Raw genomic sequence first — 6,879 nt, 5'->3', positions numbered from 1 at the left:
TTGAAAAGGTTAATAAGTCTCGGAGTGACGATCGATTAGAAGAACCAGTTCATAAAACCCAATCTTCGAGTGGATTGGTGCGTCCCCGATGTCTTCTGCATCGAGTAGACGTTTGATCTGGGTAGATCATTCATGAAAAAATTACTTTGAAAAGGTTAGCTCCGGAGTGGAGATGGATTAAGAGGACCAGTTCAAATTAAATCCAATCTTCGAGTGGATTGGCGTCCCCGATGTCTTTTGCATTCGAGCGGACGTTTGATCTGGGTAGATCAGAGAAAAAAACTTTGAGAAGATTAGTACGTCTCTGAGTGGACGATCGATTAAGAAGAACCAGTCTAAATAAAACCCAATCTTCGAGTGGATTGACGTCCTCGATGTCTTCTGCATTCGAGCGGACGTTTGATCTGAGATCATTTGTGAAAAAAAAACTTTGAAAAGGTTAATAAGTCTCGAGTGGACGATCGATTAAGAAGGACCAGTCTACATAAAACCCAATCTTCGAGTGGATTGTGTCCCGATGTCTTCTGCATTCGAGTGGACGTTTGATCTGGGTAGATCATTCATGAAAAATAAAAATAAACTTTGAAAAGGTTAGTACGTCTCGGAGTGGACGATCGATTAAGAAGGACCAGTCCAAACAAAACCCAATCTTCGAGTGGATTGGTGCGTCCTGATGTCTTTGCATTCGAGGGACGTTTGATCTGAGATCATTTGTGAGAAAAAAATTTGAAAAGGTTAATAAGTCTCGGAGTGGCGATCGATTAAGAAGAACCAGTCTATAAAACCCAATCTTCGAGTGGATTGGTGCGTCCCCGATGTCTTCTGCATTCGAGTAGACGTTTGATCTGGGTAGATCATTCATGAAAAAATTACTTTGAAAAGGTTAATGTCTCGGAGTGGACGATGGATTAAGAAGGACCAGTTCAAATTAAATCCAATCTTCGAGTGGATTGGCGTCCGATGTCTTTGCATTCGAGCGGACGTTTGATCTGGGTAGATCATTTGTGAGAAAAATTTTTTTTGAAAAGATTAGTATGTCTCTGAGTGGACGATCGATTAAGAAGAACAGTCTAATAAAACCCAATCTTCGAGTGGATTGGTACGTCTCGATGTCTTCTGCACTGAGCGGACGTTTGATCTGGGTAGATCATTCATGAAAAATAAAATAAACTTTGAAAAGGTTAGTACGTCTCGAGTGGACGATCGATTAAGAAGGACAGTCCAAACAAACCACTTCGAGTGGATTGGTGCGTCCCCGATGTCTTTTGATTCGAGCGGACGTTTGATCTGGGTAGATCATTTGTAAAAAAAAAACTTTGGAAGATTAGTACGTCTCTGAGTGGACGATCGATTGAGAAGAACCAGTCTAAATAAAACCCAATCTTCGAGTGGATTGGTGCGTCCCCGATGTCTTTCTGCATTCGAACGGACATTTGATCTGGTAGATCATTCATAAAAATAACATTGAAAAGGTTAGTACGTCTCGAGTGAACGATCGATTAAGAAGGACCAATCTAAAGAAAACCATTCTTCGAGTGGATTGGTGCGTCTCCAATGTCTTTTGCATTCGAGCGGACGTATGATCTGGGATATCATGAAAAAAAACTTTGAAAAGGTTATTACGTCTCTAAGTGGACGATCGATTAAGAAGAATCCGAATAAAATCCAATCTTTGAGCAGACTGGTGCGTCTCTGATGCCTTTTAAATTGAGCGGACGTATGATCTGGGTAGATCATTGTAAAAAAAACTTTGATAAGGTTAGTACATCTCTTAGTGAGCGATCGATTAAGACTAGTATGACTTGAGTAATTCATGTGTAAGAAACACAACCGTTGAGCGGGTTAGTACAATCTGCCCATCGTTATGTTCTTAGATGTAGAAAATAAGGATGCTTCGGTCGAGAGGTCTATTTCTATTTACGGATCATGATGCGCAATGCCACCTCAGAACAAGTGAGTCGAGAATTATTTCGATATAATTTCATTAGGTGCCATAATCATAATGAAGTGTATTATTATTTTCATAGGGTTGTATGGTTTTCCAATCTTGTAAGGTTTTTCATACGGGTATGAAAATATGTACATAAACTGAGATACTCGATACGGATATTGCATGACGTTGGGAGTTAAAACCAAGAGGTATATTCGAAACCCACAGTCGCTATGTAATGTTTCATTCGGTTAATTATAATCTCAACCAATTACTCTCCGAAATATGTTATTGATATTTAACAAGGATACAATTGTGAGATAGTAAATAAAATACTTGGAGATATTATATATTCGATATTTGAATACTTTTGTATATGATAAGCTCAAATCACAAAAGTATTATCGAAATCTTTATTGTGTCGCCTGCACTAAATTATTCCGACTTCCGACGTTTTTCTTGCGAACTTCAATTTAATGCCAGACACAAAACAAGATTGATTTTGGAAGATCACACCGTGCAGTGCTGGATGTTTATTTCATTTATCCGTGTGAATCTCGTTGAAGTGGGTCTTGTGCTAGTTCATCAGCGTCATACAAACAGTTTTGGTCTAAATGCACGATATATGGGTTAAAGAATTGAACTTAGTCAAAAGTCGATGTCAATGAGGTTTAATTTTCTGTTAACGAGGGTAAAGGAATTGATTGTCAAAACACTCCAAACAACTGTGTCGAATTTGCGAGTGACTTAAAAATATATTCTAGGAATATTTACATGTCATAAACTTTTATCATTTTTAAATTATCGTTGAAAATTTGAGAGTTTGGTAAGTATTCTATGGAAATCTTTTATTAAATTGATTTTATTTTCAGGTATTCGACGGCCCTTTATTTATATATATATATATTTGAGTTTTGACAGTCTCGTTTATGATTCTATTCATAATTTTGTTCAATTAACATATCAGGTAAAAAGGGTTTTTATATAATAAGAAAAATAAATACAAAAAGCATAAAACCTAATATTGATAAAAGATATTTATAGAGTAGGGAGAAGAAGGATGTGAATGAATAATATATTGAGATCCGAGTTTCCGGTTGTTGCAAGGTGCATCCCAATGTTATGCGGAAATCAGAAAAGGAAAAGAGAAACAGAGAGAGGATATATGACTTTGGGTAGCATCTTTGATTGAACAGGAAAATGCTAGTCAGTTTGAGAATGATGTGTGTGAGGACGTGAAAGTGGAAAGTAAAAAAAAAAATAAAAATAGAAGAGAAATAAATGTGAAGAAGTTGAAGTGTAAATGGTGTTATTTATTTATTGAATGACAACGGACGGGACTCACTCCTACAATATCCTAAACACATGCTACTTGAATTTTATATTACTATGCTATTGTTGTTTATAGTAGCTTGGCAATAATTTTCATTTCATCTTTTATGTTTTTAAAGTCTTATTGTACTTGGTACAGCATAAATGCGAATGCATCTGTCAATTGTATATCTGTTCGTCAATAAGGATTAACCTTCCTGTATACTTCGAGTAGAATTCAACTTAATCGTGCTGATATGAACTAAACTGACTGCGAAGATCTCGACGCCGGAAAATGTTGATGGTCGCAAGAGCAGATGTCGATGATGAGCGTGGACTTTGAAGAAAACGTGTTCGCTGTCGTTGAATGGCGAACATATTTCTTCGCTTTAACAAGAAAACCCACTTCGATCGGGCTGAGAGTTCCAGAAACGTTTCGTAAAACGATTTCTTGTGGGTGATGTGTGCTAGAATCTGGTTCAGGAATGATTTGAAACCAATCTCCGACTCAAATGCTGCCGTGTTACTGGCGACAAATTATTTCGAAACGGAAGGATTTTTGGCGTGCTTGTCGAACAAGCCTGAACGGATCAATTCCACATTGTCGCAATCGAATGGCTTTACATATCCCAAGTTTCCGTCCAATTTGCCTGCTAGACCCACTCACCACAAGACTGGTGTCTCCCAGGATCAATTTCATGCAGTTTCGCGTTTGCGGATACTGCAGGTTTGTGGAAAGTTATTTTAACTTAAAATGTATTAATCAAAAATATATGATTTTCCTAACCTATTTTCATTAACATGCAACAGGTAGTTTGGCAATAATCGCAAATTATCAACATTCCAATCGACGTGGCCCAGATGGTAGGCGAACTCTGCCACCTGGATGACGACTATGTATCAACGTGTGCATCAAGAAACACTTCATACACAAATCAGTTACTTGTCCGGCTACGTGAAGAAAGGTACCGTTAAAGCATGGCTGAACAATGGTTACTACACGCCTCTACAGGCGGAATGGAATTGTTTTCAATGAAGAAAACTTGGCTGCGATCGGACAAACAGAGCAGACGGATATTTCGGAACGTAGGGCAGTAGACCTTGAAGTCGTCGACGAGATGAACGAGGTAGAAATGATGATTGGACAACAACATACGCTCATGGGAATGAAGACAAGTGTCTGGAACTTGCACCGGCACAAAATCAGAAACCGCTTTCCATTATCTACGATGAGTTTGTGAGGAGCTGTCTTCCCGATATTTATCTTGGTCATCGAGATGCTCAACGTGAAGTCCATGTGACAGCGTTCGATGGCTACCAGCGAAGTGCGACGTCGGATCGAGGACGGAGACATTTTGTATATGGCATGAAAATCATGCGGCTGCGGGTATCGGAAGAATTGAACAAACCTTTAAATGCATGGGCACGGGCAACATAACAAGGGCGAGTTGAAGATCGGAATTTTGGAAAGCTGTATTGAGTAACCTCTCTTCTGAAATCTATTCCGAACTGTTCAATATTGGCTGCAAAGAAAACGGAAGCGCCATGATCCGGCAGCTGGGAAACCCACGATGTTTTTGACTGAGTGCAAAGAAATTAGATGGCCTCACCCTTAAGCATTTTGCGGAAGCTTTCGGCTCTAACATTGCGGAAATGGACGATATTGTGCAACAGTTGTTCTACTCCAGGTGCTACATTGTCAGCGAAGATCCAAGTTGGTAAACATCTTTCTGCGCCTTCTCACGACCAGGTTAGCCGTTCGGCAAATACCATTGTAGGTGGTCCGGACCGTCCGAGCGTAGGTAAGAGCATCCAGACCGGACAAAGACGTTGAAGAAGGTCAGCATAAAAAAGTTAAAACGTGGAAAAGTTTGCCCAGGAGGTGCTTGGTATTTGCTTCGGCAAACGATGTCAGAAGCCAGCCGCAAGGTACCATTCATCAAATGATTAGCACAATTTAGAATTCAATTTCGTTTTAGGTGAGTTTTTACGACAATGTGGCCACAAGAGCGAATAAAATCTAAGAAGCGGAACAAACAGATGGACAAGAGGATCTCGACGACAATTCCACCGATGTGTGGACGCTAAACATCATCCAACGGTATGAACCTGCGAGGAATGGATGATATCTGCTTGCGGATTTCGCAGCATATTATTCGGAAGAAAGATCCACGAAGCATTCTATAGACCTGTTTAGTTCCCCGTGTATTGCGTTGGTGCTCATACAGTATGGCGGAAATGGTCGACTATAAGCGGATGATTCTCCTTCCTACCGTTCAGGAGAAGTCTGGATGTACTTGATGGAACAAGTTCCCAGTTGTATGAAGACAACGAGGGCCACGGCTGCACAAGGAGTAAGACCGAAGAACTTGGATCAGGTTGTGGAGGAATACATTCGCATATGCAGCGAAGACGATGAGGCAGCGTGATTGCACAGAAGCGCGATGAGTTCGTCCGCACGATCGTCATGGAGCCGAATGATGACGATATTCACAACTCTGCCAACAGGACCCCTCAGCTGTCGTCAAACAGATCAAATGTCTGCCAGCAAGAATATTGTGAAATGGTGCGTGCCACGAATGCAGAGCAGCGGATTTGATTGGCAAGTAATCCACAGCTTGCATTCCTGGAAAACTGCAAACCAGTGCAAATATTCTTCACTGGCCCGGCGGGCTGTGGCAAAACGTTCACTTTGCGCATTCTAATGGAGACAGTGAACCGGTACAGCCAGCAGCTCAATAAGCAACACAACGCTTATGTAGCATGCGCATCCACTGGAAAAGCAGCGGTTGCAATAGGTGGAACAACAGTGATTCCCATCGGATTTGCATGTAGCGTAGGCAAAGCTCAAAGCAGTTTCGAGGCATTACAACTGTACCGGAACGCCTTCGCCAACGTGAAGCCTCATCATCGACGAAACAAGCATGCTGGGTGCTGATGTCCCCAACACAGTACATGTCCGGCTTCAAGAAATCACGAATCTGACGATCCATTCGGTGGAATGCCGATCGTATTTTGCGGCGATCTTCGTCAAGCCACCGGTCAATGCACGGGCGGTGTTTAAACCGAGCATAAACCATGCATGGCGCCGTTTTATGGCAACTCTCGACTTTCCCATTGGTTCAGTTATGCGACAAACCAACGAGCAGTTCTCCAGCATTCTCACAAAATTGGCAACGGTGAGCGGATGTCGTCTGAGGAAATCGAGCTTATTGAAAGCAGGTTCCGTACGGAGGAGTGGGTCGGCAGCATGTCCCTCGAGGGATCCGGTTATTCCATCGGAACGCTGATGTCGAATGGTAACTCTGTGGCGGATGGATCGAGAGGCTGTCGAATGTACCAGATGACCCATACTCTGGTTATAAGGACAATTCAGCTGGCCAGTGCTGCAAAGGTACATAAGATGAGTGTAGTAGAGACTGGTGGCTTACCGTATCTGTTGCGTCTTGTTCTTGGTACACCTTATATGCTGACCACCAACGTGGATGCGAAGATGGCATCGTGAACGGAGCGATCGGAGAGCCCATGCATGTTGAGTACTTTGATGGCATCACGAGGCTTTGGATGGCATTAGAAAATGAGTCCATTGGGAAGATGTTGAGTGAAGGCCAGACGCTGGTGTATTCGAGACCTGGGGC

This window comes from Armigeres subalbatus, chromosome 3, assembly GCF_024139115.2.
Source record: "Armigeres subalbatus isolate Guangzhou_Male chromosome 3, GZ_Asu_2, whole genome shotgun sequence".
Lineage (NCBI taxonomy): Eukaryota > Metazoa > Arthropoda > Insecta > Diptera > Culicidae > Armigeres > Armigeres subalbatus.
Note: the sequence above shows the minus strand (reverse complement) of the source record.